Here is a 12349-nt window from a genome sequence, read left to right as displayed (position 1 = left end):
AATAAACTAGTGCTCGTGTCTAAAATGTAACAGACACACATCTAAAAATTTCACTTAGCATTCTAAGTTTAAGTCTAGAAATCCTAAAAATTCCTAGTTCGCTTAAACTAATGCTCTGATACCAACTGTGACATCCCCAAAATCTCGGCCAGAAAAGACCGATTTTCATTTATGCTTTTAAAATAAATTCAGAGTAAATCCTTTTGATTTGAAAAAGTTGCGGAATTTGTTCCCAAGAACAAAACATGATAAAACAATGTTTACCAAAGCATTTCATAAAAGAAATGTATTTTTCATTATATAATCAAAACTCGGGGTGTCATGTTCCGATATAGACCAACAAGCATAAACGATAACATTACAATTCATTCAACAAATATTTACATATACAGACTTGTAAACAAAACAACTTGATGGTTCATCCATCTTACGCCCTTGCGCCACTTCCTGTAATACAAATAAAACTGAGTGGGTCAGGCTTGGGAGCCTGGTGAGCATATAGGGTTTCCAACCCACAATAAATAATTAAATTAATTATTATCAACCAACAATAACCCAGTTACCCATTCCCGTTATTCTCACTTTACGTCCCTAAAATAACTAACACAAGGGACCTAATCTACGAATATTTTCATCGGGGTGACAACACATGCTGCGGGGGTTCCTCAGCAATATAAGTCAAATAAGGCAACCATGAGGGGGATGGAATACAGCGAATGAACACCCAAGTTCATTAACACCTACAGGTTATGAGCCTGCTAGCGTTCCACTGGACTGTCTAGAAAAGTCCGTGGTCGTCATCTAAATTCCGCTAGATGATTGGATCAAAACAACGAGGCCTCTCATCTGTTTATTACACACCAACTATCTACCCATGTTCTACCCAACATATTAGTAGATAAAAACATACATTTTTATACATATTTTCAAAACCTGTATAGCATGCTTAATCAATACATTTTCCATATAACAGATGAGGCACACACACATAACACGTATTTCATATAGAAATAATCATATTTGTAAGATAGAAGAAAGTGAATATACATTCACACACATAACAACAAAATATACACATAACACGTATCTCGTATAAAATACTTCATAGTTATACGTTAGGAGAAAGTAACAACGCATTCACACGTATAAACGACAATAAACTTAATACAATCAAACCATACTTGCATTATTATTGCGTTTATGAAAGGTAGTATACACTCACTTGATCAGAAGATGATCGGACAGCACTACGGCTTGCAGAAGTCGTAATCCTCAGCAGATCTGGAAGATCTCTACGAAAATCGAACTTCTCGCGGGCAGAGCTTCGGCTCGGAAACCGCACTTCTCGGGATCTTCTAGATCTCGGGACTCGCTTCAGGACTCGGGAATATTACCGGGGCTTCGGGATGGCTTCGGGGGTAAAAACGCAGAGCTTTGGCACAAAAACGAGAGGAAATTAGCAATTAAACCCGGACCCCTCGCATCCTATTTATAGGAGGCTGGAACTCCCTCGTACGCGGGGCGTACGCCTGTATGCGGGGCGTACAGGCTCTGAAATGCGTCACTGCATGCGTCATACGAAGTGTCGACACTCTGGCTGTACGCGGGGCGTACCTCGGATCAGATCTGTGACTTGCCTTCGGATAATACCGAAATTAAATAATTAAATTTAATTATTAACTATTTAATAAACTTCGAAAATTCATATCTTCTTCATACAAACTCCATTTTCGACGTTCTTTATATCCACGTGAAGGTGAGACTACGCTCTACAACTTTCATTTAGACTCCGTCGGCTAATTTTGACTTTATTTTTTATTATTTATTTTTAATAGGCCGGGACAGAAAATTTCGTTATAAATTCATAACTTCTTCGTTTGACGTCCGTTCTCGCCTAACTTTTTATCGATTTTATACTAACAACGAGATCTTCGATTCTCGTCTAGATCACTAAGGCTAAATATCGCTCTAACGTAAATTTCACTTTTTACGTTATTCAGCGGTGCCGGTTCTGTCGCGAAACTTCGACAGGTCATAACTTCCTCATTATAACTCGGATTTCGGCATTCTTTATATCTTCGGAAACCTTGTTTCAACTAATACAACATTATCAAAAGATATCAAGTTTATTTTACACTTAAATTTTGATGCTTATTTTTATTCTTAATTAATCAAACCACATAATTAAGCAATTAAGCACAAATCACATAATACTCAAATAATACAATCTTATTATTTCAAAACGGGTTACAAATGTTAACCTAGACTATCACATTGCTAAAAATGGCAAGCCTGGAAACACAGGCGTTACAATATGTATAAGACAAGTCACTCAAATCGCTAGTACGCCTCATCCACGAAGCCATACTATAAGGGGGGTTTAAGGAAGCAACCTATAAAATGACCGCCATTAGGTATCCACTTTTACCCATCGCTCTCTTGTATGGTGGATATAATCTCATTAATAAGTATAATGACATAAAGTAACTAAACCATTTTTAAAAATCTCACTCTTAGTTACTTTAGGAAAAATGTGAAAAGTATGTTAATCCATGAAAACATACATCATGCTTTATATATCATTAGAGGAGCATGTGAGGTTAACCAACACACTAATAGGGACTATAAATAGATATTATGGGCATCTTGAAAATTATCATTTTTGATGGAGCATGTGTGATTAACCAGCACATCAATGAGAGATGATAAATGACATCGAGATTGTCAAGTGGGTTTGCATGCTTATTCACATCTCGTTTGCGATCCTCGGCATCCCAGTCACAAAAGTGGGAGCATAATCCAAGATTAAACATGTCATTAATAAGATTCAACGAATCTCATATGATATAAGAGTTTCATAAGATTGGAATTGGTAAAAGCCTTATCTACCTAAAATAGATTCGAATTTGATTTATGGCATCCCTCTTCAAAGTTCGAAGCGAAAATATGGATCCTAGCCTTAGTTTAAATTTGTGGGTTAATAATTAATGATTAAAATCAACTAACTTGAACTCTCTTTTATCCCATTTTTTGATGTTTTATGAAGATACAAATGGTCTTATTTATTCATATGAAAATGGTTTTCCTCAATCTTCTGGAGATGGTCTTACAATTTCAAGTCAATGTGAAATTGTTTTCCCTTTTTTAGGAAATGGTGGAACTAGACACCATGTTTCTTCAACACTTCCACCTTCTCCCCCTTTGACACTCCTAATGTCATGTTTTTCCTTAAGTTAAAAGATATGAGACTACTCAATACCTATTGGCATGTAAACATCAAGATGGAAACTTTGTGTGTATGCATGTTCTGAAAATGAAATTGTACATTAAAAAGTTGGATATATTGGGTGTCGTTTTCCCAATTGACTTGGTTCTTCTCTAACTTCCAAAGTCATATGATCAATTCATTGAGAACTTTTATATGAGGAATATCGACATGAACCTAAATGAACTAACCCAAATGTTGATGGTTGCTAAAGCATAAATGCTTAAAAGCACATTTGAAGTAGAGATGCTTATAAAGTCTAATTCCAAGGTTTCTGTGGATATTGACAACGATAACAATGGTGATCCAGAAAAGATTTCTCTTCCCAATGAAAAGGGGTCGTCCAAGATCAAATAGTTTGATTGTATGGTAAATAGAAAGGGTAGTTCTTGGATTGTTCCATGTTTTGACCCCAAAGAGTCCATTTGTTTTTACTACCAATTGAAGGGACATTGGAAACAAAGTTGCCTAAAGTATGTGAAAGATCTTAGAGATAGTAAAGACAAGTCGTGTGACTCTACTTCGGGTACATCCATTATCTAACTCCATTGTTTTATAAGTTCCTATTCATAGACTCTTAAAATATGATGTGATGATCATATTCTGATGGTATTAAAGGGGCTAAGAGAAAGAAGGAAGTTTAAGCAAGGTAAGATACATCTGATCATGAGAATGGATTTTGGTCACATGGTTTTAAGATTATAATTTGGAGCTGCTACTAAGGATTTGGGATAATTTAATAGATTGCTATTACTCTTCAGAGATGTTTAGAAACATAGTTTTCATTCTATGCGTTGTCAGGGAGTAAGGAAAAGTTCCAACTTTTTGTTTATTTTCAATAAATGTGAAATTTTGGTTTATCTGGTTGCCTTATTTTATATTTCCTTGCAATGGCATTTATAAAAGTGTTGGTTACATTTCTAATATTAGAAATATTAATTGTGGATTTGATTATTTTGATGTTACTTGTGGTATTGTTATAATTAACCAAGTGAAAAGAAATCTCATTACTAACTGGACAGATACTTCATATTGTAGAAGTCTCATTGTATAGTATATGCGAATCTTGTTCATTGGAAATTAATATGTGCATATTTAGTTATATATTTAGTATAGATTCTTATTACTTGTTAGATAATTATTTGCAAATTATGGACAAAAGGTACTTAATAGTGTTCAAATTGTATTTTCAGTCCAAAAGATATGCTCGAAAGCAAAAGGAAGCAGGAGATGCGATCGAAAGCTCAGGAACTGAAGAAAGAAGAAAAATGCCAAATCCTGAAGCTACTCGGCGATTAGGGACGTCTACTCGACGAGTACCCTCGAAGGTTCGTGAAGTAATACGTAAAGTCCTTGCCGTACACGGATTCAACAAGGGGACTCGTCGAGTCGGTTATCTACTCGACGAGTAGCCTATGTTTTGAGAAATCTGTAAATAGAAGTCATAATCCTGAATTGAGGCTCTCTCTGGAAACCCTTGAAGGCTAAGTTGCGATTGAGGTACTGCGGGAACCCTAGAAACTCGAACATCAAGTCAAAGCATTCGGTTTTGGGAAGATTAAAGGCAATTCAAGTGTATTCTTACTTAAACCTTTATTTGAATCATGTTTGAACTTATGAATTTCATTTTTGAGTTTATTATTACTGCAATTATAAACTAAAATGTTTGTCTTCTGTTTAACGTACATGAGTTTGTGAATATGGATTGATTTTATGGTTAGGATTAATTTAATTTGGTGAATTTGTTTTGTTAAGCTTGTTAAAGAAACTTATGTGTTAATTACAACTATTTTCAGTTAATTGTCCAACATATTAAGTTGCATGAACATCTCTTAATTGCTAAATCGTATGATTTATGTGAAAACTTAGTTATATGCCTAGGAATAGCGAATGTGAAACTAGGATTAATTAGAAATAGGTAAATTAACGTGTGAGCTTGTTTGATAAACCATCAACAAGAGGTTAAGTGAATTATTAATTTAACTAACCATTACAAGTCTTACTTAACCCGAATTAATAAACTAGGAAATTCATTAATTTAGACAACTGGTCATTGCTTGAATTAATATGTTTTCTAAGGATTAGTAATAGCGAATGTGAACCTAATCACCTTAATCAGTAGCCAATGAAAAGTTAATCCGATACATTTACCATAAAATCAACCATAGGATCAAATGATTTGAACCTAAACAGAAGTCATCTTTATCATTGAATTTAGTTGCATTTTAATTGTTTAGATGTTAGTTACTTAGTTGGTTTTAGTTAAGTTTTTGTTAAGTTTCTAGTCTTGCAAAACTAGAGAAAACCTTTTACTTTTATTACTTGCTTAGTTAATTCTAGTTATTACTTTAATTTCCATTTCCTGAGTTCAATACAGTGCTTGCTAATTTATACCACCAATTGACACGTCCACTACCTTTTGTGTGTCAAATTCATAAATAAAAAGTAGAATAAAACTGGTGTATTCCACACACATCAAGTTTTTGGCGTCGTTGTCGAGGAACGGTTCAAAAATTAATTCTAATTATTAGTATTATCAATCCCTTGTGTGAGATCTATCTTGCATAAAGTTACTGCTTTAGTAGTTTATTTATTAGGTTTAGTTTTAAGTTTATCTGTTTTTAGAATTTATGTTTAATTTTTTTTAGATTTAGCCTTGAACTCGCCGAGCGCACTCAAAGCTACTCGGCGAGTCCGTCGCTGAAAAACAGTTTCATTTTTATTTTATTTTTGTTCTTTTTACTCGTGTTTCTTGTTTTGATTTCAGGTTGTACATGACCCGAGGATCCGACACACCCCTAGTTCCTCCTTACGAAGATCTGGAATCCGCTCTTAAAAAAAACAAAAACAAAGGTGTTGAAAGTTCTAATCAGCCAGGAAATCACCTTTCAAGGACCTTAAATCAGTTTTTGGAAAGAAGAAAAACAATAAGGAAGGTGGTTCTAGCAGTCAAAAGAGCGAGGAAAGCAATTTTAAACATTTTGAAGGAAATCCAATCCCGGAAGTAAACGATTACGAATCTGAATCCGAAGAAGAAAGTGACTTTGAAGACGAACCCGCTAACACCATGGCAAACATTGATGAAGTTCCCATGGGTGAATGGAAGAAAAGCATACGTGACGATACCGGCCCGGGACTCGTACAACCCATCATTCTCACGACTGCCAGTTTCGAACTAAAAGGCCACATACTTGCTCAACTTAAGGAAATCCCTTTCTACGGGAAATATCACGAAGACGCATACAAGCATTTGGACGAGGTCAACGATGTAGCGAACTACTTTAATATTCCAAATGTACCTTGCAAAACTGTTTTGCTTCGTATGCTTCCAGTCACATTCAAGCGAGCAGCGAAAGATTGGCTAAAATTACTCTCTCCAGGATCCATTACTACATTGGCTAAAATAAAAATAAGAATTTATTGAACAGTTTTTCCCTCCTTCGAAGATAGCCAAGTTGAAGAAAGCCATAGCCAACTTTGAACAACAATCTGGAGAGTCACTATATGAGGCTTGCGAGAGATACAAGGGCCTACTAAGGAATTACCCACATCATGATCTAAACAGTCAACAAGAAGTCTCCATTTTCTATGATGGGGTCAATGTAACAACTAGGCAGCTCCTTGATTTGCAAGGACCTCTCACAAAGAAGCCACCCCGGTGATCAAAGAACTAATTGAAGAATTCTCTAAACACTTTAGAGAATACCACAACCCAAGGAATGACTTGACTCGAGGGGCGGTGAACGCTATTACTTATGACATGGCAGCAATGATGGCAAAATTGGAAAGCATGGACCAAAGAATCACTAAGATGGATCAATCCATTCATGCAATTAGAGTGGGATGCGAGAACTATAGAGGGACTCACCTTACTAAAGATTGTAACCTTGATGAGAACGGGAACCGGAAAGTACAAGTATGCTATTCAAGTGGAGATGGGTATGATGATAATTGGCGAAAACCCAATAAAGCATGGCTACCATATGATGAGTATAAAAAGACAAGGGAGGAAAAATACAAGAAAAAAGATAGAGTCTATTATCAAAAGGAGGAACCGTTGCATGAAAAGAAATCAGATTTGGAAGACATGCTTACAAGATTCGTGGTCGCATCCGAGAAAAGACATAATCATACCGATGCTGCAATCAAAGATCAACAAAAGATGTTGAGAGAACACCAAATTATGATGAAAGATCAACAAGCTCTGCTTAGGAATCAAAAAGCATCCATTCTCAACATAGAAAAGCAGTTGGGCCAACTTGCACAACAAGTAAATGAGAGACGACCGGGTGGACTTCCTAGTAATACCAAAAGTAACCCAAAAGGAAGAAGCAGAACATGAATAATCACAAATTCCCGACCCGAATCGCCAAGTCGAGGAGATGGAATCGACGAGTCCCCACCTGAACAGAAAAACAAGCCTCCTGTTAAGCTATATCAGCCACCACTACCATTTCCTTCTCGGGCTAGACAAGAAAAGAATGATGTTGACTACCAGAAGTTTCTTAAACACATAAAGGGTCTTCAAATTTATATGCCATTCATAGAGGCGGTTGCACAAATGCCTAAATATGCCAAATTTCTCAAGGAGCTTCTAACTAATAGAAGGAAGATGGAAGAGGTGAAGAAAGTGGTCCTAAATGAGAACTGTTCAACTGCCATGTTGAACAAACTACCTAAGAAAAAGGGTGATCCGAGAAGCTTAACATTGCCTTGTCAATTCGGAAACTTAGCTACCATTTACGCACTAGCTAATTCGGGGGCAATTTTAAATCTCATGTCATACTCATTCTTCAAGAAACTAGATCATTCGGAGCCAAGGCCAATTCAAATGGCAATTCACCTAGCAAATAAAATGGTGACATTCCCAAGAGGAATATGCGAAGATTTATTGGTGAAGGTCGATAAGTTTGTGTTTCCCATGGACTTCATAGTATTAGATATGGAAGTGGATCCTCAAGTCCCGATTATACTTGGAAGGCCTTTTCAAAACAACGCAAGTGCTATAGTTGACATGCGAGATTCTAAACTTACTCTTCGAGTAGGAGATGAATCTGTTACTTTTGGGGTTGATCAAGCCATGAGGCATCCAAGGAATAATGATGACACGGCATTCTCGGTTGATATGTTGGAAGAGCTAATGGAGAAATGGAAGGAAGATGAGCCAAACAAGTCCACCGTGCCCCTTGAAAAAGAGTTTGATGCTGAAAGAGACCTGCTGGAAATAGAGAGGCTGCTCGAGGAAGCTGAATATAATGATCTGATCAGAAGTGCAGAACACTCGACTCGCCGGGTAGCCCCGACCGACTCGATGAGTCCAATCGAAGAAACTCAATTTGTCACGAATTTTGCCCTAGACTCGACATGTTCAGCATTCAAAACACAAAAACTGAACTTAAAGCACTACCAGATCACTTGGAGTATGCATTCCTTGAAGATGGCCAACAAAAGCCAGTAATTATAGCTGCTGATTTGGCCAAACATGAAAAAGAAAGTCTAGTGGGTGTATTAAGGAAGAGGCAAGGTGCTATAGCATGGAAGATAACCGATTTCAAGGGAATTAGTCCGACTTACTGTTCTCATAATATTGCCCTAGAAGAAGGAGCTAAACATGTAGTTCAACATCAAAGAAGACTTAGCCCTAACATGCAAGAAGTTGTGAAAAAAGGAGGTGGTTAAACTATTAGATGCTAGAATCATTTACTCAATCTCCGATAGTCCATGGGTAAGTCTGGTGCAAGTAGTACCGAAAAAAGGAGGAATAACGGTGGTGATCAATGAAAATAATGAGTTAATTCTGACAAGAACAGTAACCAGGTGGCGCGTTTGCATTGACTACATAAAACTAAATGATGCCACATGCAATGTTCACTTTCCATTGCCATTTTATCAATCAAATGCTCAAAAGACTCTCCAGTTATTTATATTATTGTTTTCTTGACGGCTTTTCGGGGTATTTTCAAATTCCAATCGACGCATAAGACCAAGAGAAGACCACTTTTACATGCCCAAGTGGAACATTCGCATATAGACACATTCCTTTTGGGTTATGCAATGCACCAGCTACTTTCCAAAGGTTCATGATGGCCTTGTTTCATGATATGATTAAGAAATTCATGGAGGTATTTATGGATGATTTCTCGGTGTTCGGTTCATCTTTTGAAGATTGTTTATCTAATTTGGACTTGATGCTAGATAGATGTGAGAAAACCAACCTTGTCCTTAATTGGGAAAAGTGTCACTTCATGGTAAAAGAAGGAACTGTTTTGGGACACAAAGTTTCAAGGAAGGGGATAGAAGTGGATAGAGCAAAAGTGGACACCATAGCTAAGTTACCCCCTCCAACAAATGTAAAAGGGGTAAGGAGTTTCCTTGGACATGCGGGATTTTATTGTCGCTTCATTAAGGACTTCTCGAAGATTACTATGCCTTTGACACAACTACTCTTGAAGGATGCTCCATTAGATTTCTCTAAAGAATGTCATGAGGCATTTCATTTATTAAAGGAAATATTAACCACTACTCCTATAATGATAGCACCAAATTGGGATCTTCCTTTCGAGCTGATTTGTGATGTGAGTGATTATGTTGTGGGTGTTGTTTTAGGAAAAATGGTTAATAAACATTTTCAACCTATTTATTATGCAAGAAAAACTTTGAACCCAACTCAAGTGAACTACACTACTACCGAGAAAGAGATTGCTAGCAGTGGTATACGCTTTTGATAAGTTCCGCCCTTATTTGGTATTATCCAAGACCATAGTTTTTACTGACCATTCTGCCCTAAAGTATCTTTTTATGAAACAAGATGCTAAGCCCCGATTGATACGTTGGGTCTTAATTTTGAAAGAATTTGATATTGAAATAAAAGATAAGAAGAGAATGGAAAACGTAGCTGCCGACCATTTTTCAAGATTGGAAAACCCGGATTTGGATGAGTTAGAAGAAGACAAGATAGGAGATGATTTTCCCGATGAGTATCTTTTAGTAATATCAGGAGAAATTCCATGGTTTGCTGATATAGATAACTACTTAGCAACTGATTACATCCCAAAAGACTTAACCCACCAACTAAAGAAGAAATTCTTTTCAAATATCAAGTACTACTATTGGAACGAACCATATCTTTTCCGAAGTTGCGCGGATGGAATGATACGAACATTTGTATTTGGGAAGGAAAGTCGGGAAATCTTCGAACACTGCCATAGCGGGCCTGCTGGTGGACATCATGGAACACATTACACGGCTAAGAAGATTTTTGATATTGGGTTTTATTGGCCCAAAATTTTCAAGGATGTTGCTCAATATGTCAAGGAATGTGATTCATGCCAACGAGCGGGGAACATATCATCCTGAAATGAGATGCTCCAACATAATATCCAAGTTTGTGAAATATTTGATGTTTGGGGAATTGATTTTATGGGACATTTCCCAATGTCAAAAGGGAATAAATATATATTGGTGGCGTTCGACTATGTATCTAAGTGGGCGGAGGCACAAGCATTACCCACAAATGATGCTCGGGTGGTGGTGCATTTTCTGAAAAAGGTATTCTCAAGATTTGGAGTTCCTAAATCCCTTATTAGTGACCGGGGCACTCACTTTGAAAATGATCAATTAGCCTAAGTATTGAAAAAGTATGGGGTACATCATAGATTCTCCACATCCTATCATACACAAACTAGTGGGCAAACTGAAGTGACGAATAGGGCGGTAAAAAGGATTTTGGAGAGATCGGTGGGTGGCAATCGAAAGGAATGGTCGGATAAACTAGATGATGCACTTTGGGCCTTTCGAACAGCTTTTAATACACATATTGGCACTACACCATATAGGCTAGTCTATGGAAAAAATTGTCACTTACTGGTTCAAATAGAGCACAAAGCTGATTGGGCCTTAAAGATGTGCAATTTTGATTTGGTTGAACTTCGAACCAACCGGTTGATGCAAATGAATGCCCTATTAGAGCTTAAGAATGAGGCCTACACTAGTTCCATGATATACAAAGAAAAGACCAAGAATTGGCATGATAAAAGATTCAAGGGTAATAAGGACTTTAAAGAAGGGCAAAAGGTGTTACTTTGCAATTCGAGGTTAAAACTTTTTCCGGACAAGTTGAAGACACGATGGGATGGTCCTTTTGTGGTGAAACAAGTTTTTCCACATGGAGAATTCAAACTTATATAAAAAGATGGGATTCCTTTCAAAGTTAATGGTCATAAAGTAAAGAAATATGAAGAGGGAATTCTGAAACATGAAGGACATGAAGAAGGACTAAACTTGGAAGAAATTACAGAAACATAAGGTGGAAAGGAGTCCGGCTAATGACTCCTTAAAAAGAAGTGCTTCTAGGAGGCAACCCGAGTTTAGAGTTTGCTTTCTTTTCTTTTTCATTTTACTTTCGTTTTTTTTAGAGTCTGCTTTAATTCAATCTTCTTCTGTTCTTCAAATAAGTGTTTGAGGGCAAGCAATGCTCAAGTGTGGGTTTGGTGGTATAAAATTTAAAAAATCATATTTTATTCAAATAGAACAAAAAACTCATTGAGTCTATGTATATACTCGGCCAGTCCATTTTGTAAATCACGAAAAAACGCGGATTCGCGTATCTACTCGGCAAGTAGGAACTCCTACTCGGCGAGTCCACGTATCTTCAACCAAAAAGGGGTTTTTAACCCTAATTGGTAAATCAAAACTTCATACGCAGCCACCAGACCGCTCGTTGAGCATTCTCTCTTCTCAAGCATTCATCTTCAATTCTTGCTAGTTCTTGCATCTTCAACCAAAAAGGTAACGTCTTTTATGCTAAATCTTGTTAAAAATCATATCTTGGGCAGTTTTATGGTTGTAATCTAGGAAAAACCCGGTTTTGGGGCTTACTCCAAATCTAGGGTTTTGATTTTAGGACAAATTAGGTTGTTTTAGATATAATTCCTTGTCTATTTATGATTAATAGACATACCAAGACAAAACCCTATATTAATTTGTGCATTTGGACAGTTAATTTCACCCGAATTGGAATGGACTCGCGAAGTTCATCCTGCTTGCCGAGTCGGTTCGTGGACTCGGCGAGTCCAGGTTGAAGAT

The 12349-nt window shown here is 36.9% G+C and overlaps 1 non-coding gene across 1 annotated transcript; it reads right to left on the bottom strand.

Moving 5' to 3' along the window:
* Positions 1–6717: 6717 nt before the first annotated feature.
* On the bottom strand, positions 6718–6824 carry LOC145033204 (small nucleolar RNA R71). Its single transcript, XR_013677440.1, has one exon. It is a non-coding gene; the product is annotated as a small nucleolar RNA R71 (small nucleolar RNA).
* Positions 6825–12349: the final 5525 nt, after the last annotated feature.

The sequence above is a fragment of the Lactuca saligna genome, chromosome 2 (assembly GCF_052625555.1).
Source record: "Lactuca saligna cultivar CGN05327 chromosome 2, ASM5262555v1, whole genome shotgun sequence".
Classification (NCBI taxonomy): Eukaryota; Viridiplantae; Streptophyta; class Magnoliopsida; order Asterales; family Asteraceae; genus Lactuca; species Lactuca saligna.
Note: the sequence above shows the minus strand (reverse complement) of the source record. Positions and strands in the feature narration are given on the sequence as shown.